Raw genomic sequence first — 26,302 nt, forward strand, 5'->3', positions numbered from 1 at the left:
ACATGTTACCATGCTTCACAATGAGCTCTGTGACGTCACCAAGACCATACTACTTGCAGTTGAAGCGTAGTGTGGACAGAAATTTTGTGTCGCTAACCTTTAGGAGTGTCTTTAAAAACATCTTGATTCATGAAATACCTGTTCTCCACACATGGGTAAATTAAACAAATGTCAAAAGTCAGTTTTAAGGCACACACAGTACATACACATGTACTTTATCTTCATGTTACCGCCATTATTTCCTGAGTTCAGACCGTTAGACTCAACCCACGGGACTTGACTCAATCCGTTTGTTGACGCCACGATCTTCACGTTACATTCCGATATTGCCGTATGGAGATAGAATAATGTGTTTCCTGAAGGTTACCCGTAGGCTGCAACTAGATTGGCAACGCAAGATAAAACAAGCTTGGTAGTTTAACGCAGTTAAATTGAGATGTAACAAAACTCCCAATTATATATCTTTGAGCTTATGTTTGTGTTTGTTTTGTGCCTCTAAACTGTGAGTACAACCAACATTACATATGGCAAAAGGGCGGTGGAGAAGCCAAACGGCTAAGGCGTTTGCTCGTCACATAGAAGACCCGTGTTCGATTCCCCACGTGTGTGCGTTGCCATGTTTAGTGTTTGGGGTTATTGCTAAAATGAATAAAATGAATGAGTCACCCATATGTACCTGCCCGCAGTCTCCGTTCCAAAACCGCTACTCATAACTTCACCCATCTTCATCTTTGTAGCGCTTTGAGCATACCCAAGGGCGTGGAAAAGGCGCATTATAAATGTGCATTATTATTATTATTAAGCAGTATCCCAGAAACGTCAAGACGGGGAAAAATGGCCTCACACATTGTACTCATATGGGAAATCGAACCCAGGTATTCGGCGAGACGAGCGAACTACTCAACCAGTCTCGGCAAAATTCCATACCCATTAGTTGCACAAAATTAAATACAACCGATGTATATGTATGTGACCGCTTGTCAGGTTTGATAAAATGTGTTCACTCAATATGTTTCAGATGGAGACCACTAGAAGGTATCAACCAATCACATTAACCGGAAGTCACGTGGTATGAAGCAGTCTTGATGAGCACGTGCTGTGGTGAGTTGATCACATTAAGATGGCAACGCTCAAAACAAAGTATACACCTGTCTTAGGGATTATTCTTTTTTTAAAAACCAAGATAAATTTTTGGGAAAAGTGTTTTGACCATGATTTTTACAGCTACAGCTGTATGTGTTGGCAAACACCTTACAATATTTAACAAGCACAAAGCACCAGGTGTGGACTTTCTTTTGTACGTCAATGTTACCTTATTTCAAGTAGAACTGTCTACTTTTGAGCCTTGTTGAACTACCTGCAAGTACATGTATTTTGTAATTCCTACGACGTAATGGACAAATCACGAAAGACAAATGGCCGACAGAGATGCATTGTGGGAGTGTCATAGACCAGGTGCCGTGGCTGTAGTGATACTCAGTACATTCTGTCAGTATTTATTTTCAACACAGCTGAACCTTACGTTCTCAGCTTCCACGAAAGAACAGGAACACGACATGCACTGTTCCCCTCTGATGTTCAATTGAACAGACAGTGATTTTCGAAAGTGACGAAAGATAACTTACATTATACTTGTGATTAGGACTGCACGGAATTACCGGTATACCGGTTTACCGCAATATTGCAATATACTTTTTCTGATAACCAGTATATTGGGAAAAGAACATATATGAAGTTTTTGTGAATATCTTTATGGCTTAAATTAAAATCTATTTTCACACATACTGTCATTCACAACAAATGTTTCCCTTCGTTAGTCAATGACAAGGCGGCATACTGTACTATAAATTTTATTTTTTAAAAATGAATGCCTAACTATGCAATTTAATTTAGAGATTGATGTTATCAGAACCATGACATATGTGTTTAGGAACTTATAATGTAGAAAATGGGATTGGCATGCACAATTAGAGTCACTCAATGTCAAACACTTAAGTTCCCAACATATCGCAATACGTATCGCAATACGGGTACCTAAATGGCGATATATCGCAATACGTATCGCAATACGGGTACCTGAATGGCGATATATTGCATTACGTATCGCAATAAGGGTGCCTGAATGGCGATATATTGCAATACGTATCGCAATACGGGTACCTGAATGGCGATATATTGCAATACGTATCGCAATAAGGGTACCTGAATGGCGATATATTGCAATACAATTTATTTGCCAATACACAGCCTTATTTGTGATAACACTTTATGAAAGTGAAATACACAATCTAGTTCTAGTTGACCTCTTGCTAAAAGGCATTGTCTCTTCGTGGCTTTCGTTACCAGTGAAGGGCCGGGTCAGAATACTGATCTTCAGTCACCCATGCTTTCGTAAGAGGCGACCAACGGGATCAGGCTCGCTGACTTGGTTGACACATGTCATCGGTTCCCAATTGCGCAGATCGATGTTCATTCTGTTGATCACTGGATTGTCTGGTGTGGTCCCTATTCGATTATTTACAGACCGCTCCATATAGCTGGAATATTGCTGAGTGCGGCGTAAAACTAAACTCACTCACTCACTCGTGGCTTCCGTCCATGGGAGCGGTTCCCATATACATTTGTCAGACGGGAATAGAGAGTGTGTGTTTTATTGTGCCAGACGATGTTTTTGTGGAAGCCACAGTGGCCGCGTGGTGTAGGTAGCTAACTTAGTGCGCTGGCGACTGAGTGTTTGTGTCTGAGAGTGGAAAGGTACAGGAAGTGTTAGTTTTCGAAATGGAGGTGAGGTGAAATTGGGTTTAACGTCGTGCTTGAGAATATTTCGGTCATATGACGACGTACATGCGTGTGTATGTGTATGTGCGGCTGCTTGTTCTAGCCCAGACTGAAGCTGGTTTTATAGTGCTAGCCCACTGAGATACCATGTCGCAGTGAAGCATGAATACCCCACTCAGACACATTATACTGACTCCGAGCCGACCAGTCCTTGTTGTAATGCCGAGCGCCAGGCAGGGACCAACAAGTACCATATTTTAACGTCTTTTGGTATGACGCGGTCGGGGATCGAACCCGCGACCTTCCGCTCTCCGGGCGGACGCTCTTACCACTACACCACGGAGGCAGTTTTCGAAATGGAGCATATGTTATATATCAACTGAGTCTTATTGTCAGCCTGGGGAATAAATCCTGAGATTATATTAGGACTGGTTGTCCTACCTTACCAGTTGCGTTTGACCTGGGATTAAAACTAAAACTAAAACTACAAGCTGAGTTGCGCCCCTTTTCGTGCAGGGATCCTCTGTTCGAGGATTTGAATCTAACGTTTTCCACGACTATGATCCTTGGTTTGTGTGAACAATCCTCATGTTTCCGAGTAACGTAAAGAGTTATGTTTCGTGAACTACCATGCCACAATACAAACCGAACAGAAATCAATGAATGAGAGCAAGTTTAAAGAGCGTTAACGTTGTTCTAATTGCTAGTGCCTCCTGACAACGCTGCCACATTAGTCGAGAAGCCTTTTGAAACTGTGGCTCACTGATCGAATGTCGCTGTCATTGAACCGATGACATTCACTATATTTTGTGTGTGTAACACTTCTCCCGACGAATATAAACATGAGATATTTTAGGAATGCTTCATTGAGTTCTTTGTTGCACGATATGAAATTAATTAACATTATTCAGATTGATAAACTCGTTCCTATGAGATGTCAAAACAAAGCATCGATGAGCTGGAAATAATGTCATAATTTACCTTTGTATGAGCATACACACTGTCACAAGGCAGACTCTCTCTCCCTAACAGAATAGTCCTTAATATACATACACAAATATAAAATATATCCCACCACACTCTCTGTCTGTCTGTGATTGCGTAGATCGATATTCATGCTGTTGAGGACTGGATTGTCTGGTCCAGACTTGCTTATTTACAGACCGCCACCATATAGCTGGAATATTGCTGCGTTAAACAACAAATCAACCAACTTAACAAGGTCAAAGAGCCGTCCACTCGTTACGGAATACGGGTTTCCAATTCCATACGTTTGTTTGTCTGTTTGTCTGTCTATCTCTGTCTCTCTGTCTCTCTATCTATCGTTTTCTCTCTCAATCCCATGATCACTCTCCCTCTCAATCTCTCTCTATCTCTCTCTCTCTCTCTCTCTCTCTCTCTCTCTCTCTCTCTCTCTCTCTCTCTCTCTCTCTCTCTCTCTCTCTCTCTCTCTCTCTCTCTCTCTCTCGCTCTCATGCTACTTGCTGTTAACAGGCAATACTTCACAACTGCCCCAGGCCACCCTACACTCACACCCATGTATGACATACGTCATTAAATGTAAATCTTGTGTATAAGCGTTGGCACACTAACCTACAGCTTGAGTCGACCTTTCCTAACACGTCCGCCATATGACGGTGTGGGCGGTATGAATCATGAAGTATACTCACAAATATGGAGAATTAACTATAATGTCATAGTTTGTTGCCGGATCAGCGTGGATTATTTCTGAGCATTATAGCCCCATATCCTCTCCTGGCTCACCAGACAATAATCCCTTACGTCGACATCTCTGGTATGTATTCACCCCCGCAGATACGTCGACATACATGATGTTATACAACGTGCAACGTCAGATCTTAAAACATTCTAGTGTATATAGGTCTCTGGGGTAATGCCGTCAAGCCATGCAGGGCAGCATATTTGGTATCCGAAGTTAAATAAATAACCAGGTGATTTTAATCACCACCCACATTTAATACCATATACTTCCCTCAATAAAGAACGCCATCCGAGCGATATCCCACCCAGGACACCTCGTCTTTATTTAAGACAGCGCCTAGATACTTACATTCTACTTGTGCTAGCGGGGGAACTTCTTGAATCTGTTTGACGAGCTCCTGTACAGTAAGACGCACGCATCTGCAGGCCAAATAGTTGTTGTCTCTCACAGCGGGAGCGTGATTGTTTGTGATGGTGTTTGCTGGTAGAAAAACGGGGTCTGTGACAGCTCAGCACGTGCCGAGGACACTTCTCACAGCCGCTGACAGTGCGCTATCCCCCATCAAGTGGCCTGTTTTTATATCAGTTGTCAAGCTTGCCTACGAGTAGGGACTAACCAACCAGCAGTGTGTTAGCGGTGTATTGTTTTGGAACGGTGTCGCTTTGCGGGTCTTGGTGAAGGTACCCCCGTCACAGCCGTCAGCCCAAGTACACTTTCGTTGTCAAACCAGAGGGTAAGTACACGTGCTTTATATCTTGGTAGAAGGACGATTTGGGTTCAGGGTGTAGTAGATGCCCACCTGGGGTGGATATGCGTTGAGATTGAATCGGGATGTGGACAGTAACAGGTGGGACGGGTGAGCTCGTGGTGGGTGGCTGGAGGAGTCCGGACAATACCATGCTGTCAAGTAATGAAGGTCGGGCAAAGAGGCACTCGTGACCACTCCTGAAGATACACGTGTCCCTGTTGTTCTATAAACTAATACAAACTTTGCAAAATCCTTAAATATAAAAGCAACTTTAAACGCAACATGTTTAGGGACCATACATAATTTATGGCTAGGGCGCTGATGATGATTGTAAGACGGGGGAGGGGTTCACCCATTTTGTTCTGGGGAATTAGGGTTGTCATCAATTCCGTACACATGTACTAAAGGGGTCAATTTTGTGCATAAAATATTATTAAATTATGCTTATAAATTATGGGAAGGTCGCGGGAGTAGTATAATGGGTTTTGTACATGACATACAGGGGTGGGGGGTGTCACTTACTTTGTACATACATTTTAGGGGGGACATTCACATTGTAATCCCTCACCACCTCCGCGATACAACGAAGTGAGAGAAGATCTCAGGTATCACACAGTCATCTGCGAGATGATGTATTATTTATAACACTAGGAAAGTTCAAAACTCATGTACACTTACGATAAAATTTATACGTTCTACATATGTTTCATATCTCATATAATCAGCTACGCCATAATGTATCATATACGTACAGCGTAAGTTCCCACATATCAGTTGCGATACAACGAAGAGACGCAGTGTACCATCTTTCATAAAGTGAGTTACAATAAACAGTTCATTTACGACACAACGTAAGTTCTGACATAATTTAAAAATTACGAAACAAGATTGTGCCATTGTGCCAGATACCATACAATCAGTTACTATATCATTTTCGTAACAGTTAAGATGCAACCTAACAATTCAATGAAGCAGGTTGCCGTTCTACAAAACAACTTTAAATCTACGATATCGCAAGTCTGCATTAAGGTGTTGAGGGAGTTACGATCGACTCAACGCTAACATCGCTTAATACAACCCCACCCACGTGCCAGTTACGACACATTATGTCAGTTCTGATACAATCAGTTTCGACAAAACTTTCAGTTACGATACAATCACGATGACGCAATTCACCACTTACGATCACTTGAAACGACTTTAACCTTCAGGTTTACTCAGTAGCATTAGTGTGTGATAAATCTGATATGACAAACTGCGCGTACTGGACACACGTGGCACCTCAACGTGTGTCCAGATCCCCTGACACAGGGTGCTTATTAGTAGGCCTTTGTCCAACACCTTGATCTGTTGTTGATAGCTTTCTATAGGCTGGTCAGTGACAGCTGACAACGTGGACGTAGACTACAACGTGGACGTATTTGACAAAGTGTGCTGCCTCGAGGATATATATTAACCTACAATGTAGGCTTGCATCGATCGGCGGCAATATCGTGATGAACACGGACATTAATGTTTGTTCTTCCCCCTCTTGTTAATTAGAACATCGAATTGACGGCGTACGTGCGTGTTGTTGAGAGCGCATGTATGTACGCTACGCATTCTTAAGTCATAAGGCATATGCGAATCAAGCAATCAATCAATTAATCGATCAACGATTATCTCAAATGCGTTATTTTGTGGCGATCTGCAACATTGGAAGAGAAGGTTAAAGTGCAGTGTCTACGACAGACGCAAACCTACATAAAGTACTGAAATTACGTCATGTCGTAAGTTATTAACTTTGGATAAGCAAAACACACCTGTCTTAACGCTGTCCTACAAACCAACGCTGTGGGGATGTACATAAAAGACCAGTGTTTGAACTCTCCTTTAACGTTCACATTTAATTAGAACAACAATCTTGGTTTCTTGGATTCCTGTTGGACACGCCATCAATCTGTTTTGCTCTCATTCTCATTTTGTCTTCCTTCCTTATGACATGGGTTCAGTAATAAACTGTTATGTGGCGTGACGTTGTGCCGTGGTGGTAGGGGTCGATAATCTCAGAATCAATTTATAGTTGGCCATTTGAACATGTTGATGTTTACGATAATGTTTCCGAGATGTTCCCCAATTAAACATGGTGTAGCTGCACTGTTGGAGACGTCGGTGAAGTCGTGTTAGGATATTGTTGAGTGAGAAGTGAAATATTGCTGAGTGAGAAGTGAAATATTGCTGAGTGTTATATAAAATATTGCTGACTGTGCAGTAAAACTGCCCACGGTGCCATTAAATATTGCTTACTTTAAAAGAAATAGTAGTACAATGCTGATAGTGCAATGGCGTATAGTTCACGGTGCCATTAAATATTGCTTACTTTAAAAGAAATATTAGTACAATGCTGATAGTGCAATGGCGTATAGTTCACGGTGCCATTTCATACTGCTTACTTTAAAAGAAATATTAGTACAATGCTGATAGTGCAATGGCGTATAGTTCACGGTGCCATTAAATATTGCTTACTTTAAAAGAAATATTAGTACAATGCTGATAGTGCAATGGCGTATAGTTCACGGTGCCATTACATACTGCTTACTTTAAAATAAATATTAGTACAATGCTGATAGTGCAATGGCGAATAGTTCACGGTGCCATTAAATATTGCTCACGGTTCAGTGATGTACTGATGACTTTATCATGACATGTGCTGACTGTGCAACGAAATACATGTACTGCTAAATGTGTCATCGAAAGCTTGATAGTCCTCGTTAGTCAGTTAGTGTTACTCAACAGAAACATTTGTAGGTGCTGAGCGATGAAGAGGCGCATCGACTTTTAAAGGCACTATATCACACCACACTTCGAATCTCTAAAAATAAATAATGCATTTCTTTCAATAACTGTAACTATCAGCCCTCAGGGAAGCTACCATATAATTCGTAAAAAAGAAATATACGTATTTAGATTACAATGCTAAATTAAAAGGTTCGAATGAACGCGCCCTCTATCGACCGAACATTATTTCAAGCGAACCCCTTAGAGTTATGTCCCTTGGTGCGCTCTATACGAATATCCTGCGCACAACTTGTGATTGAAACCAGTTCGGCAAAGACTGACAACACTGCGTGCGACAGTTTTCGATGTACGGAGCAATAATCATTGTTTATATGGCAAGTGTTCTCTGTTTGGAAGCTGTTCGCCTCGAAGTTTCAATTATCGATTTCAGGCAAGTCGTAGGGAATAGTAAGACTTTTATTGCATCAAGAGGAAGCTAAAGTGAGTGCATATGCCCCAATATATATATTATAGGCCAACATATTGTCGAAAATGTGCCTTTAACTTTGGCGACTCATTTAATTCAGTGTCATTTTTCCCTATTGTCTTGAGTCTTGACTAGACTATTTCAGACCGCCATGATGCAACTGGGACACTTTGGAGCACTGCGTGAAACAACTTATGCAAGGATGCTGTGTGCAGTAGTGTTGCTGAATGCAGTTCTGATTATTCCGGGGCGGTGGGGTAGCCTAGTGGTTAAAGCGTTCGCTCGTCACGCCGAAAACCCGGGTTCGATTCCCCACGTGGGTACAATGTGTTAAGCCCATTTCTGGTGTCCCCCGCCGTGATATTGCTGGAATATTGCTAAAAGCGGCGTAAAACTAAACTCACTCACTCACTAACTCTAATTATTCCGTGAGATGCCTGAACGTTTACCTCGGTTAAAATCATTTTTGTGGCATACCACAAGCAGGTTTAAGGTCTGACCTTCTATTAGTAGGCTTGTCGGTGAGCTATGTCTGACGAATGAATGTATTTTGTGACATTCCCCGATTCCATGTCCAGTACATAGATGGAATATTGCTGGAAAATCACTGGATTATCTGGTCCAGACTCGATTATTTATGGTCGTCATACAGCTGGAGTATTGCTGATGGCGGCGTGAAACAACACACAAAAAACAAAACATTACCAATCTCCAAATAATATTTAATTTTTTGTCTTTAGTTTAATGGAAAACTGTTATTCACCGTACATCGTACACGTTATCTCTAGGCTTTCCGTCATGTATATGAATCTGTACCGCCACAAAACAAAGTTTGTAAAGAGAACTGGCTGCCTTTACAATACCCCGAATAGTCTGAATTCGTTGGTTGCTTGGGGGTGTTGCCCTGTCTAGCCTGTGGGGGGCACTTAAAGTGGTTCACGAGGACACTGGTGGGTAGAAAGCACTTTGAGGAAAGACACTGACAGACGGACAGAACAAACGGTAGGCAAACACCCCGTACTTCATCGTTGTGTATTTAATACTGTATCGTCTATATTGAAGCACTGTGAAGTGATATGAAATGGGATTTAATGTAACGGTATATGGATTATTGCACCCATATAGCAAGCGTGCGAGCATGTGCATGTGCGTGTGCGTATGCGTGTGCGTGTGTATATAAGGTTGCACTAGTCAAACTAACTCTGGGTATAGACACAGTACCGACTTCGTGCCGACCGGACCTATATCATCCTCTAAGTGCCGAGAAGGATTGGAAGTAGGATGAGGACAGTACCTAATGCTAACGTCTTAATGTATTACGCGGCCGGGCTCGAACCCCGACCTTCCGCTCTAGCTAATAATGATAATAACGGTGCATTTCTTTGGTGCTATTTCCATACGTAAGCATGCTCGAAGCGCGCAATCTCATTATTATTACACCTGACAACCGAAGCTGCCGTGATTCGCTTGTAGGTTAATAGTCACATGACTTATCCCACCGGGTACCCATTTTTAACAAGCTAATGTCTCCAACTTCTGATATAGGTCGCCACGTGTATTAGAATCCAAAAGACATGAGTCCCTGCGTGGCTTTAAGTTCTTTTTAAAAATAGCTAATGTTTTCAGAAAGTGACACTTCAAGGCTTCTGAAGATGCAAATGTAATGACGATATTTTAGAGTCTAAGTAGCATTGTATATATGTGCATACACGGCGCTATGAAATGTCAGTTTGTTTTGCATAACTCAAAGGAAAAGGGAAAGCAGTTTGGAAAGCAGATTGATATTTGATTTGTCGGGAGTCGCTTATAATACCTGCAACACGGTATACCGTTATGAGGTTATTGTCACTTGTCAGTACGATACTGTGTACCAGTGGTCGAGGATATATCGTGAGTCGCTTATAATACCTGCAACACGGTATACCGTTATGAGGTTATCGTCACTTGTCCGTACGATACTGTGTACCAGAGGTCGAGGATACACGGCGCGTGGCTTATAATACCTGAAGGGGGAACCAGTTTTATAGATGGACAACGTCTTTATTGTGATAGCTGCCACGTCTCGGTGTATATCTAACACCGTTATTAAGCTTATAATGCCGATCATGCGGTATCTAAAGCTTGTCTTGACTACAAGACTTGTGTCTTAATCAATAACTAAACCCGACACGAGGCTACAGTTAATCAGATACAGGAGTTGGCAATATCGTGCATCGTGTACATTGCACCCTCAAGGTACAGCGTTATTACAACGTAGAGACTCATGCATTATTGATTGGGCTGTTGTTATCGCCCCTCTCCTGCCGCCGGCTACTGGCGGACGGGTAACTTCACAGCTGTCAGTGGCACAGTGGTCTATAAAAACATTAACATGTACATTGTGTACTAAGCGGAAGTTCTTTCAAAATATCAGATTACCCTTTTGACATTCCATACGTGCGTGACAATGCGACAAGGGGTTTGCTTCTTGGGTGCAAACACATCAGGGTAGGTTTGTATACAATTATATAAATACAGCTTAAATGTCACAGCTGGTAAACGTTCAGTTCAAGGAGATTAAACTAATCTTGGGAGATACCAAAACACAGTGACAAGAAGGATGCCCCAGGCAGCTGGATGACTGTCATCTCGCCAGTACATCTGACCTTGTCAAATGACTGGGGATCGATGTAGATCAGGAAAATGTAAAAATTAATGTATTATTTAGGTTTTTAAGCAAGATGTTACTGATGAAACAGCGTTTTCTGCTTGATGAGGGTAGAAGGTTGAAAGCTGAGTCGAAGAGAGTAGGAGACAGTGGATGGAAGGATGGACGAACTGGGGGAAGGTCGAAGAGAGTGTGTTAGTGAGTGGGTGTTGAGTGACTGAGTGGGTGGGATGGCTGGGTCGCTGGGGTGGGTGTTGGGTGAGAGAGGGAGTGAGTGGGTGGATGAGTGAGTGAATGGGTGAGTGAGTGAATGTCCTGATCCCAGATTCGGCCAGACATTTGCCCTGTGTGAGAACGCCTTCACGCAATGTTTCTAATGTCTTTAAACCCGGTGAAACATAAACAGAACACATTGCAGATTCGTACCCACGATCACGGTCTTCCAGCAAGCTTAGGCGCGGTGGGGTAGCCTAGTGGTTAAAGCTTTCACTCGTCACTCAGAAGACTCGGGTTCGATTCCCCACATGAGTACAATGGGTGTCCCCCGCCGCGATATTGCTGGAATATTGCTAAAAGCGGCTTAAAACAACTGTTACTCACTCATTCTGACAAACTTAAAAGAGGTAACTCTCCAGTGCTAATTGTTGCCACCTTAGGCGACCAAAAATGTCCTTATGTAAGGCGGTAAGGACTGGTGAACCTGTACGTTTGAACATATGGAGAGTCACAATGCAATGCAGGCAATGACGTTTGACGTAGCTGTAGACAATAAATCGATACTCACTCACTCTTCATTCCACCCAGAGGAACCGAACTCAATCTCACGTGATCAGGTCTTTTATTCCAGTTCGATACCTTTATTAAACGTCATTCGGAGTAAATGAAATGAATTAAGGCCGTACTATAAAGTTTGAATAATATCAGAGTGAGTGAGTATGGTTTTATGCAACTGTTAGCAATCTTACAGCAATACCAATACGGGGACTCCAGAAATGAGATTTACACTTTGTACTGGTTTTCGGAATCGAACCCGGGTCTTCAGCCTGACGAGCAAAAGCTTTAACCACAAAGCTATTCAACCCTCAATCATAACATCGCCTATCGTAACTAGTATTACTTCTTAAAACGTTTTCGCTCACAAAGATCTGTTTATGCATTAGGATGGATTGTTTCCATGTTACCCATTATCTGTGTATGTCCACGCCGCACCCCGACCCCCTATTTCTGCTCCATTGTCTCCGAGCGTTCAAAATATATAGAGAGAATCTCACCCGAGTGTCTTTTGATATGAAATGTATCAACACGATTTGATAAAGTAACAAATATCAGAGGCTTCTCGTGGATATTATTACTTTTATCAACGAGTGTTTATCAAGTTCATGACGTCATAACATTGTCAGGGCATTGTGCAAAATCTACTGTCAAAACGATATCTCCTAGGAGATATTGTATGATCTCACACAAGCAATGTCTCCTGTGGAACACAGTTTTGGATGATAAAACACATTAGCAGAAAAAAAACTACCCAACTTGCTGCGCGATATGTTTGCATTCTTTGCATTCCTGTAACATTTTGGTGTAGAATTAAATGTCAGTTAAAACGTCATACGTGGAAACCAAGACCATGGTACCCTGTCATATTGACACGCTCCTGCATATGTGTAGTGAACATATCTCTATCTGGAGTATTGCAAAGGATGCACCACCCAGCACGGTAGCCTACAGAAGGACACGGATATTGAGTTAAGTTAAGAGCCCAATGTTGATGTGAAAAGATAAAGTTTGATGCCGTAAAATGCAGGCAATAGTGGGTATTTATGCCTATGCAACATGATAACCAACAAAATAATTAAACTGGATTAAAATAATTAAAATACATATAATGCAGATGAAAAATGCTATACTACTGATGTGTACACACTGTACAGGGTCCGTACGTAGGGCACCGTTCTGTGCACACGGCAGATTGTACAACGTCCGTACGTAGGGCGACGTTCTGTACACACGGCAGACTGTACAACGTCCGTACGCAGGGCACCGTTCTGTACATACGGCAAACTGTACAACGTCCGTACGCAGGGCACCGTTTTGTACATACGGCAGACTGTACAACGTCCGTACGCAGGGCACCGTTCTGTACACACAGCAGAATGTACAACATGGCACCGTTCTGTACACGCGGCAGACTGTACAACGTCCGTATGTAGGGCACCGTTTTGTACATATGGCACACTGTACAATATTCGTACGTAGGGCACCGCTCTGTACACACAGCAAACTGAACAACGTCCGTACGCAGGGCACCGTTCTGTACACACGGCAGACTGGGCAACGACTGTGCGTAGGGCACCGTTCTGTACACACGACAGACTGGGCAACGTCCGTGCGTAGGACACCGCTCTGTACACACAGCAAACTGAACAACGTCCGTACGCAGGGCACCGTTCTGTACACACAGCAGACTGTACAACATGGCACCGTTCTGTACACGCGGCAGACTGTGCAACGTCCGTATGTAGGGCACCGTTCTGTACTCACAGCAGACTGTGCAAGGCCCGGATCCTAAGTCCCATACCGTAACATAGACTTAGCGCTGAGGTGATCCTAAGTCCCATACCGTAACATAGACTTAGCGCTGAGGTGATCCTAAGTCCCATACCGTAACATAGACTTAGCGCTGAGGTGATCTTAAGTCCCATACCGTAACATAGACTTAGCGCTGAGGTGATCCTAAGTCCCATACCGTAACATAGACTTAGCGCTGAGGTGATCCTAAGTCCCATACCGTAACATAGACTTAGCGCTGAGGTGATCCTAAGTCCCATACCGTAACATAGACTTAGCGCTGAGGTGATCCTAAGTCCCATACCGTAACATAGACTTGCAATTTGTAAATGTGACGATACAATACATCTCAATGTAACACATGCTATACTTGATCTCTGTGCGTTGGCGATAAGAAGCCTGGCTCTGAGAGTGTAGGTTCGAATCCCTTAATGAGACTCAGCCAAAAAACGTAGTGGAATCTGTACTTTACTCAGAAAGCGGAATCCCAAATATACCCTACATTGATTCGTCTGCTGCAATACAAGATGGCGACCGGTCCCAGTAGCTCACAGTACGCACCTGGGTTGCTGTAATGAAACAAGACGGCCTAAAGGTTTTATATAAAAATGAATCTTGATTAATAAATGAAATTATAAATTAATTTTCTTTTCACTAAATTGCATCACCAATATCACCTTGAGGTAGACCAAAGTATGCCTTCCTGAGCTCTACGAGGGGCTTGAGAACGATTTTAGACTGAAGGGATTTTTTAAAATTGGAATATTCAGTCGAACCAATGTGTCTCGAGCTAATGGAGGTATGAGAAATAGTTCGACACATCCGACTTGACCTTTCACCATCCCATCTATGTAACGGGCAACGAAAACATAACACATCTGATACGTTATGTTAGTACCGTTTATGTTATAGGAACTGGTCGAGAATTCGACACATCCATTCGGAAAATCCTGATTGTGAGAGTGAAAAAAATGGCAAGGGTTCGCTTGGACCAGACCGTGAGTTCGACACAAAAGGGAGTTTCGAAATGTCCAAGTTATAGAAAATGAGATTCGACTTTAGTCAACCTTGATAAATCGTTTGCAATAAAGGTTGAATGATAACGAAAACCAAACGATATTATCATATCATCAGATCAGGTGTTTGGTGTTACGGCAAGAAATAGGACTCAGTCAGACTCAAGTGGTATCTTCTGCATCAGCGGATGATAGAAACCCAGAAGACAAACACATGCTGTGCCATTGCAACTTATGCTGCCATAAATGTCCGTATTTCCCCAGGCGACCTGTCACGCCTACAGATACGAGGAGTATCTCGTACGTGACACCTGCGTGAGATTTGACAGAACTGTATCTGACAACCGATATCTGGCACCAGGTTTCAAAGAGGCGACTTTGCGTTTGATCTGGAAATACATATGCACGAATATATTCATTTTCTTAGCAAATAAAAACTATTTTCCGTTAAACTATTAATGCTGTTCTGGTCATGGACGCTATGAACGGATCCGTTATTTTCGGACACAATTATTTTCAGGTCAGACGGGGCCTGATGCAAATATACCTGTAAAGGTCCGGGTTAGAATATTGATCTTCAGTTACCCATGCTTGCCGTAAGAGGCAAGTAACGGGGCCGGGTGGTCAGACACGCTGACTTGTTTGACACATGTCTTCGTATCCCACTTGCGTAGATCGATGCTCATGCTGTTGATCACTGGATTGTCTGGTCCAGACTCGATTATTTACAGACCGCCGGCATATAGCTGGAATATTGCTCAGTGCGGCGTTAAGAAACCAACCAACCAACCAAACGCTATGAACGATAGTAGTAATAGATTCCAATTTGATGTTAACGTTTTAACTGTTATCACTAAACGATATATTATTAATCACTAGCGTGCACATCGGGAACACGAAAGTCCAACGCCCACGTTATCGATTTTCTGCAGCAGTTTATTAGAATGAGTAAAGTGGGCAACCCCTTTCCCGACGAGATTCATTACGTTGAAGCCATTTACCTGCCCCGTGACCGTAAGTAGTTTTATTATATGACGAACCTTTCTTATTAATCAAATGACACCAATGATATTGTGTTACTGGGTAGGGTGAGGTGAGGTGAGGTGAGGTGGGGTGGCCCTTCCAAAAATGGAACCACCGACCGTCTTTTCTTCACACAGACGCTCTCACCCTTAAGATCAGATAGGTGACGACCTCCTTCCGTTAAAGGATTTGCTTTGGTCGGGAAGCGGAATATAGATGTTAATAGTGAAAGGGTGTGTTTGGTTAACGTTTTCATGTTTATCATGCTCTATCATGCTATATGCTGGATAAATTGTCGAAGATGTTCAGGCCCCAGACGTTTACCACTTAGCTAAAACCCACGGACGCGTGAGATGAGTACTAATAATACTTTAACTGTCAACATAGGATTCGAACCTACATTGATAGGATTCTGTCCGCCTAAGGACGCGTAACTCTTGCCAAGCCTTGGGCTATCGAACTGTCCCTTGGTTATACGATCATTACTACTGTGTTTGTATAAACAGAGAACTCTACTGTTGTCCCTCACACTATAAGGAGTCATCTCCTTCACCCAGACAAGGAGATCCATCGCTTAACAAGAGTGTGGAACACGCCGTCAGGTCCTCTTTATCCGTACCTTACTGAACCTGTCAACTACTTGACACCCTTTGTCGTCTCGTCCCACACTTCTCATCCAAGTGTTCTCAAATACGTATACATTGGCAATTCTGGTGGAAATTAAAGTGCGAATCAATAGCCTATACATATGTCATTGGCTGACCTTTCATACAAGGCCTTGGGCTTCCTCTTGCCTTTATGTCGAGAGACGATGATTATTCGGCGAGTGGGAGACGACATACTACTGCGGATCACGCTTGTTTGTTTACAGAGGCAATCGAGGCTCCACGATGGGGAAGAAACGTATTTCAATCGTTCAATGTGATCGGTACAATCAGAAGTTCATTAAGTTTGATTTCTCGGATGTGTGGAAGACGATTCTTTGACGTGGAGCCAGTTGTATTCTTGTATACGGACATCTGCATTTGCGGTCCATTTCGATGTATACTGACGTAGAAAAGAAAGTACACAGCTGTTGCTTTGGGATTATTTTGGGAAATGTTTTTTTTGATTTGACTTATTGAATGCGATTAATGGAACTCTACGGATGTTAACCTCTACACTTGCTCCAAGGCTGTACTGAATGCTAAGGCATGGGGTCGGTGACGTAGCCTAATGGTTAAAGCGCCCACTCGTCACGCTGAAGACCCGGGTTCGATTCCCCACATGGGTACAATATGTGAAGCCTATTTCTGGTGTCCCCCACCGTGGTATTGCTGGAATATTACTAAAATCGGCGTAAAACTAACTCACTCACTCACCCACGCTAAACTATGGGTGTACATTAACTCTATATAAGTCTAGACAAGCGAAGGGACTCCGTATATTTTTGTTTTCTAGATATTATCATGTAAGCTATACAGATTGCCACAGAGACTTGTACAAGTCTATGTAGACGAGGATACAGCTATGTTCTTACGGGGAAAACAGATGCTATTTAAAATCCCCCAACCCTACCCTCATTCCTCTTTTAAAGGAAGACCCGTGAAGATCCGGGGTAGAATAGGTCTTCAGCAAGCCATGCTTGTCACAAAAGGCGACTATGCTTGTAGTAAGAGGCGACTGACGATGGTCAGGTTCGCTGACTTCGTTGACACATGTCATCGGTTCCCGATTGCGCAGATCGATGCTCATGCTGTTGATCACTGGATTGTCTGGTCCAGACTCGATTATTTACAGACCGCCGCCATATAGCTGGAATATTGCTCAGTGCGGCGTAAAACTAAACTCACTCACTTTTAAAGGAAACAGCTGCAAGTTTAACCTGCCATGGCTACACAGTGTAGTGGCTTTACTGTGCGACTCCTCAAACAGACAGGGTGACAACAAGTACCAGCTTTTACCGTCTTTTGGTTTCCATGAAACCATGGATCGAATGAAAATATCTGTCTCACCAGAACTGTCAAACCAACCATGTCGCCTGTCTTTGTACAAGCGAGCTGCTGACAGCACAGATAATTGCACCATGACCGTTTCGTTAAGTCAGGGATGGTGGGGTAGCCCAGTGGTTAAAGCGTTCTCGCCACGCCGAAGGCCCGGGTTCGGTTCCCCACGTAGGTACAATGTTTGAAGCCAATTTCTGGTGTCCCCCGCCGCGATATTGCTTGAATATTGCTGAAAACGGCGTAACACTAAACTCCCTCACTCACTCGTTAAGTCAGGGAGCATCCCCAGCTGTTCTTATTGCATTGAATGTCCTGAATAAATACTAACACTGTCTGTTCTTGCGACATGGAAAACATATATACTTTGTCCTTTCGTTGATATGTGCCAGGAATGTTTTGTGACACAAAAATGCAAAATCGTAAATGTAATTTGAAACATATAATGACTATCTTTCCATTCGGTCGCCTCTTTGCATAAGTTACAGATGGCATATATTCTTGCCCGGGATCCCCAGTTGAATTACTGTGCATATATGAATATATCGACGTTGTGAAGTAAATCGTTAGCTATAGTGAGTGAGTAAGCGAGTATGTTTTTTACGCCACATTTAGCAATATTCCAGCAACATCACGGCGGGGACATCAGAAATGGGCTTCGCACATTGTATCCATGTGGGGAATCGAACCCGGGTCTTGGGCGTGACGAGCGGACGCTTTAACCACTAGGCTTCCCACCTTCCCCCGTGGCTTATACGTGGTTACAGCTGCACTGTGTGCACGAATTACCTTTAAATAATATAGTTTCATCCTTGACATCTTTCCTTAAATCATCCTGAAGTTATTCTTCTCGGAATACACATCCATAATTCAGTCTTAAAATTCCAACCTAATCGATAATGTCCCTTTATTGACATATCACTGTGTCATTTGGTATGTACAACAATGAAGATGTATGACATCCATTCATCATTACCAGTGTTATTGCGATACAAATGTTTGAAATCTACGCATATTGTTGGGATTACCCAGACACTCCAACAAGGTTCTGAACGTCATAGTCTCACCTGTCAAAAGCCCACGACTTGTTTCCGCTTCGTCAATTATTAACCAGGAACGTTACTACAACTGAATGCCATTTTCAATTTTCTATCTGCGACAGAAGGACAAATAATGCTTTCTTGGCCCGTGTTATTGCTTCTTCGTAAGCGAATGGCTGTGCGTAGGAGTGTGTGTAGAGTTTATCTAAGTTGATATTAATTCAAAGAAAGAGAAAGAATGTGATATGTCTGTAATTGCTATGCGATAATATATAGTCACACACCTGTGTGATGAAGTTGTACGGACTTTCGTAAATACTTTAAGGAATCAAAGGTTCGAAACAACAACTGAACGTCATTGCAATATACCGATTGCACAAATAATACTAGACCTGTGAAGATTCGGAGTTAGAATTGGTCTTCAGCAGCCCATGGTTGTCCATCGTGAAGGTCTGGGTTAGAATTGGTCTTCAGCAGCCCACGGTTGTCCATCGTGAAAGTCTGGGTTAGAATTGGTCTTCAGCAGCCCATGGTTGTCCATCGTGAAAGTCTGAGTTACAATTAGTCTTCAGCAGCCCATGGTTGTCCATCGTGAAGGTCTGGGTTAGAATTGGTCTTCAGCAGCCTATGGTTGTTCATCGTGAAAGTCTGGGTTAGAATTGGTCTTCAGCAGCCCATGCTTGTCCATCGTGAAAGTCTGAGTTACAATTAGTCTTCAGCAGCCCATGGTTGTCCATCGTGAAGGTCTGGGTTAGAATTGGTCTTCAGCAGCCCATGCTTGTCTGTTGTGAAGGTCTTGGTTACAACTGGTATTCAGCAGTCTATGGTTGCTCGTTGTGAAGGTCTCGGTTAATAACAAAGAAACAAATAGTACAGTATTACTATTCCAGGAATATCCCGCAATTTTAGGACGAGACTAAACTGACTAGGTGTACCAAACGTGACAGACTTTTGTCATTGCCTCTCATTGGCATGATTAAATGTTCATAATATCAATCACTCGGTCGTATGCTTCAGATTAGCTTGTTACGTCATGCAGCTGTGATATGTTTCACATTGGCATTGATAAAACAGAAATGAGTTGGCCATTGGCTGCTATTAATATTTACACAGTGTATCAAAGTGGGGTGCAAGGAAAGAGCTTCACGCAGTGAAAACGTGAGCAATCGAAGTGAAAGGAGTGAAAACGAAGGCTTCAACCTCGAGTCTATTCCGACCGCCTTGATAAAGTGCGAGGAGATTTTGGTTTTTTTGTTTGTTGTTTAAAGCCGCATTCAGCAATATTCCAGCTGTATGAGTCTGGGCCAGACAATTCAGTGATCAACAGCATGTGCAATGCGGGTAGAGACGAGTGACAACATACACGAGTTGTTGTACCAATACGAGGCAATGCATCTGTCAAGCGCATTTGTGTGATTTGATACCTCTGGTTCACTTATTTAAATGAAACATTCTCCTAATTATGAGAAGTAGCATTCAACTGGTATGTACTATTGAAACGCTTTATTCAAACCCAGCGTTACTCTATTGACTATTCAACTGGTCCCGGTGTAACGTTTACTAGCAAGCGAGTGCAGCAAAATAAATACCGCAAGTAGGCGTTCCCCGTAGACTTTCAGTCAGCACATCGGGGGTTAATCCCACGTGCTTACCCCTCCCTCCCACCTCGTTCTCACTGGTGGCGGTAACTGCACGTGCAACACCTCTCACTGAGAAACTCGGATCAACCTTTGAAAGATTACGGTAAGCTTCTTGCATTTAATCTCGTGAGAGCAGAAAAAAACGATTTCTTTTCAACATAAAAATGTTCCATTGAACTGGGAGGTTTTATTCAACGCAATCGCCTAAGTCAACACAGTAGCACTAGTACCGGAGAGAACACTGGCCCCAGTATTGCTTAACAAGTAAACATACAGAGCCCACCAAGATCGCAGCTGAAATTGACATGGTGGCTGTGATCAATGCACTTGGGCGTATGTAGCTTTATCGGAAGGTTTGGATATATTCAGAGCATGTTCAAACCCGCGGATCTATTGTATCAACATTGATTGTGGAAGAAAAGAGGGTTCGTTTTCACAGATACTGTATTGTAATTTTATCGCCATCCAATGACATTTTCTTTTCATTTTCAGTACAATCAAATTTCGATTTTAAGTATTACTAAGAATATCCTGTGAATTTACAGGAGTATGTCAATACCTAAATTAAATTCAATAAGGATTGGTTGTTATAAGAATTTCAGCATAAGCGTCGGTGTAGTGTTGATGTAAGTGAGGGGAGGGGTGGTTGGTTGGGGTGGGGGTGGGGTGTGGGGGTGGATGATTGTTGTCTGGGGAAGGGGCTTGTTGCGTGTAGCCAGACCTATCATTTCCAATGTTATTTCAACATAGGGATGGTGGTCCTTAGGCGCAGGTTTAGGAACCGTGAACAGGAGGTGCTTCATTTTCTGACAATATCCTCTCCGTAATTTTGTGATGTTTTGAAAGTTTACCTCCACACAGGTAAGTCATAGGTACTCTTTAGTAAATTTCTATAATCTGTATAATTTCAAATGTTTAGAATACTTCAGAAAGGTTCTGTACGCCCGATGATCGCGCCCCCTGGGCCAGCCCGTGTCGTGGTGACAGTATTGTCCCTATGTAGGTCAGGTTGGAACGTGATCTGTCGAGGTGTCAATCACGCTGTTGTGTAATGACTTATATATATACCGAACTCTCGATTTCTTATCATGTGGAATGGTACCGGTCATTGACATTTTATGAAGAGACTGATATTGTTGAAATCGGAATCGCTTTCCGTTGCAACTTCACGCTTATCTGAATCGACATGTACTGAACTATAGGGTCATGTGTGTGTACACACACGCCCTACCTCCAGCCCCTTCCAACCTGAAAATCCAGATTTCACAGGGCCATTATTTCGCAAGTTATTAAATTATTTCAGGTCAAACAACTGACATATTTTTTATTGGAGAAGGAGGTGGCGGGGTAGCCTAGTGGTTAAAGCGTTCGCTCGTCACGCCGAAGACCTGGGTTCGATCCCCCACATAGGTACAATGAATGAAGCCCATTTCTGGTGTCCCCCACCGTGATATTGCTGGAATATTGCTAAAAGTGGCGTTAAACTAAACTCACACATTCGCTCACTTGCCCACTCAATTTAGGAAGTGAAACTTTGGAAAAACATGAGAAGTGCGATTTGTTTTATAGCCCCTTTAGACACGTTACTTTTTGACAATGTTAAAAGCTGGATACTTCCGCCGTAACATTTGTTACAAGCCGTAACAAAAGTTATTCTGTAATCATCATACAAGGGACACTGGAATATGACATGCTGTTCGTATTCAATAAACTAATAACAGTTTAAACAGTTAAAAATCTATCCTCAAAATTTAAATTTATGTAACTGCCCCGTTTCATTCTTAAAGGTTCATTACCACATCTAACATTTGCAAAAGCGGAAAGGGAGTCCAGTGTATACACGTGCTGACATAACATGCGCAACAATAAAAATATTTAAGAGATGTGTAGGTACGGAGCGTATTTCGACTAATAATATAACTATCTTTCGATAAACGTTCTTGCCAATATTTAATATAGTTGTTTAATAGGGAATCTGGCATATTTGTACAGGTAAATTTAGTGGAATGGTGATATTTAAAACATGCTGCATATTTAGATCTGCCAATTATGACGACACTTTAGTGCTGCGCAATGCGGCAGTTTAACATGAAACCTTCGCGCTGCATAGTGCACCGGCAGAGAGTCCACAGGAACGTCAGTTATCGCCATGATGAGTGGGAAGGGAGGAACACAAGTGCTCGAACCACAGACCTCCATCTCACCGAGCACACGCTGTATCCAGTAGACCATGGGCGGTGGGGTAGCCTAGTGGTTAAAGCGTCCGCTCGTCACGCCGAAGACCCGGGTTCGATTCCCCACATGGGTACAATGTGTGAAGCCCATTTCTGGTGTCCCCCGCCGTGATGTTGCTGGAATATTGCTAAAAGCGGCGTAAAACCAAACTCAGTCAGTCAGTCCAGTAGACCTCGAAGTCCCTGTTTGGCGTGTACAGTATAGAGAGACCACTTGATGTAGCATACGGCAGTAGAAACAAACCACTGCCAATGGTTCTATGGTTGTAGTAACTAATTTACTGTTGACGGTTATTATGGAGTCTTCGATTCTAAAACATCAATGGATTATAAATTCCACGGAAAGGTTCAAATACCAAAACCAGCGTTCCTTAGCAGCGTGGAACCTTTAGTAAGGGAATGGATGATTATCGCTAGAACGGGGCTCTATACAACGCGCAGTTCTTATTGCGCTTGCCACTGCTGGAACCAGTTATCTATCTTGATATGCAAATTGGTGATTACCCTTTCCAGATAACGTGACTTTAAGTGTAGATATGCGAGAATGACGTGGACTTTGTATGTAAATATACTTGGCAGGGTTCATCTGGGCGTTTAAGCTTCAAAGACATGGGATTAGGAGTAATTACCTCCCTTTGCCCCGCCGTGTAGACGGCGAGATCTCGTTAGTAGCGTCGGGGGTAATTAAACAATATCTTGCTTGGCTGCTTCTTGACTTTGTTTACAAACACAGGGCCATCTAGCGCCCTGACCCCCAACCCAATAGGATTAAGCACATTATGCCCCGAGTGAGTTCAAACACGGGGAATCAATTCCTGCAGCTTTGGCTGGGAGATGGTCCATTCCGTTCAGCCAGTGATTGGGAGGCTCTAACGTGATTATACAACCGGTTGTTGAATGTTGACGGAATCAAAATACAGTCCTTCCCGAGGAGCAAAGTTTTGGTCTGTTTTATGTCTAGGTGTTGTAGAAAGTGGGTGTATATGGTTTTACAGAGCTTTTAGAAACAGCCCAGCCATGGACACCAGAAATGTGCGTCATACACTGAACCTTGGGAACAAACCTAGGACATAGTCTTGACGGTTCAACACTTGAACCACTCGGGTATATCACTGTGTTTGAGATGTAATATAGGTTTAATTAGATTACAAGTAAATGTTGTAAGATTTATGTAGGCAATCAATTTTGAGGTTATGTTTTATCGACCAGAATCAATACAGGATGTCTGCAAGGTCCAGTTTGTTTGTCGTTTAACGCCGAACTCGGCAGTATTCCAGTTACTGGCGGCGGTGTGTAAATACTTGATGTCACAAACCAGTGATTGACATCATGAACATCTCCACACGGAAATGGGCTACGATGAGATACATCCACCATGTCAGCAAACCTGACCACCCTATCCCGTTAGTCTCTAAGTATAAGTGGGGCGGTGGGGTAGCCTAGTGGTTAAAGCGTTGGCTCGTCACGCCGAAGACTCGGGTTCGAATGCCCACATGGGTACAATTTGTGAAGCCCATTTCTGGTGTCCCCCGCCGTGATGTTGCTGGAATATTGCTTGAAGCGGCGTAAAACCAAATTCAGTCAGTCAGTCAGTCTAAGCATAAGTTAGCAAGGACTAGTACAGAAGACCTATTCTAGATCTGTGCTGGATCATCACAGGTATCGGCGAGTAGGGATAGATGGGAAGGTCCGCATAGTTAAGAATTGAGCCGAAACGTCAAGATATTCTTCCGAAAGTTATGAAATGTGTTCATATAAACGAGTGAGTGAATGAGTATGGTTTTATGCCACTTTTAACAATATTCCAGCAATATCACGGTGGGGGACACCAGAAATGGGCTTCACACATTGTACCCATGTGGGGAATCGAACCCGGGTCCTAGGAGTGACGAGCGGACGCTTTAACCACTAGGCTACCCCACTGCCCCTCATATAAACGAGGACACTACCTTGCTCACTAACAATGGCGTGTTGTGGACGTAAAACATTACAGTCAATGCAGAGAATAGATGTATTCGGAATCTACTCATTTCTAGATTGAATTGAAATTAAGCATAGTCTTGGGCTCCATTCATTTCTTACTTTTGTATTAAATAACTTTAAAAAATACTTCAGGGCTTGTGTTAGTCTGATAACTAAATATCTAAGCATGGAGAGTGTGTCAAAAAGTTTGATATTTAGACGTTTCGGGGAGCGAAGATGATATGTGAAAATGAGCACATCTCTGACCCGACCTGGTTTGCAGATAAAACCTGTGTGAAGCCCTTTTCTGGTGTCCCTGGCCGTGATTTTGAAGGAATATTACAAAAAGAAGCGTAAACCTCAACTCACTCACTCAAGTGTTCAGTTTCTTGACATTATCCAAACACCTACACTGAAATACGCTCCCTGCTGTCTTGCATGCTTGGTTGCCGGAACTACGTAGCTAACACATGCTTGACACAGAGTTATTCCCCTTAACCGTATAAGGATCTACATGTTCTCAGATTAGTCCTGATTAATCAAGGTCAGTCAGCGTCATATATCTGACTGTGTAATTATGTACATAGTTGTAAATATTTGTTTAAATACACCCGTGTTCCACCAAATTTCTTTTTAAGAATACAATTAACTGACCAATCGGTTTTCCTAAAGTTCTATGGTCTATGAACGTTCACCCAACAGAGACATAACTGTACAGAGCGGCATTAAAGTACTCTTTGCTTGCTTGTATAAATAATAATAATATTTTACATTTGAAGTCCCCTTCTCTAGTTCTAACATGGTGAAAGGCATATTCAGATTGTTGGCAGAGGCTAGATGTAACTTGACCTATGCTTGTTTACATTATGTATTGACTTTGTGGGTGGTGTGTCGGCTTGTGTGCCGATTAACAAAGAGAAGTGCCATCTCCACACGATGGACCAGTGTTTGTGTGTATGGTCTCTATGTTTGTTAGCTCTAATTTCTGCACGTCACTATCTGAATATGTAATACGCAGCTGTCCATTATAAGGGTAACATCCTTCACCCTGAAGGTACCTAAACAGGCCGACCCGTGTACACACAGCTTAGATGGGGTACACCCGCTTTACATCGTTATGTTCACATGAAATTTACATTTGATTTTAAACACAACTGGTGGGTAGGTAGTCTATCGGTTCTCTTGTCATGCCGAAGTCCCGAGTTCGATTCCCCACATAGGTACAATGTGTGAAGCCCATTTCTGGTGTCCCCCGCTGTGATATTGCTGAACTATTGCTAAAAGCTGCGTAAAACCATACTCACTCACTACGCACAATGTAATATGATATTAACTGACAAAATATATTTATTATTTTAAAAAGTGCATTTTTTGTGTTTTTCAAAGGCACCGACATCTATCTTATAGCTCTAGGGGTTTTTTTTACACGAACTAAGTATAAGGAAACAAAGTAAGGATAATATAAAATAAATTAGACGTATAAATACATCAGACTATGTGTGCGATTATTATCACGTTGTTAAGGGCGTTGCATCATCTGTGTGTGCAGGTGATGAAGACACCTCCGTGCACTCGCAACCGGTGGGGTAGGGGTGGTTCCTGTGCTAGCCTACCATGTCGCTGTTTCCGCTCAGCACAAGAATAAATAGTTTAACACACACACACGTGGTTCCGTCTTGGTGCAGATAACTGCCTGTGCC

General features: G+C 42.7%; 1 protein-coding gene across 2 annotated transcripts in view; it reads left to right on the top strand.

Moving 5' to 3' along the window:
- The window catches only part of LOC124254828 (cholinesterase-like), a 95,487-nt gene that overhangs the window by 37,653 nt on the left and 31,532 nt on the right, over window positions 1-26,302 (top strand). For both annotated transcript variants that reach the window (XM_046688675.1, XM_046688674.1), the window contains exon 2: window positions 1,019-1,101. The gene's annotated coding sequence lies outside the window, so the exon portion shown is untranslated. The remainder of the gene's footprint in view (window positions 1-1,018; window positions 1,102-26,302) is intronic.

Source organism: Haliotis rubra, unplaced genomic scaffold (assembly GCF_003918875.1).
Source record: "Haliotis rubra isolate DU_JTF1 unplaced genomic scaffold, ASM391887v1 Scf584, whole genome shotgun sequence".
Lineage (NCBI taxonomy): Eukaryota > Metazoa > Mollusca > Gastropoda > Lepetellida > Haliotidae > Haliotis > Haliotis rubra.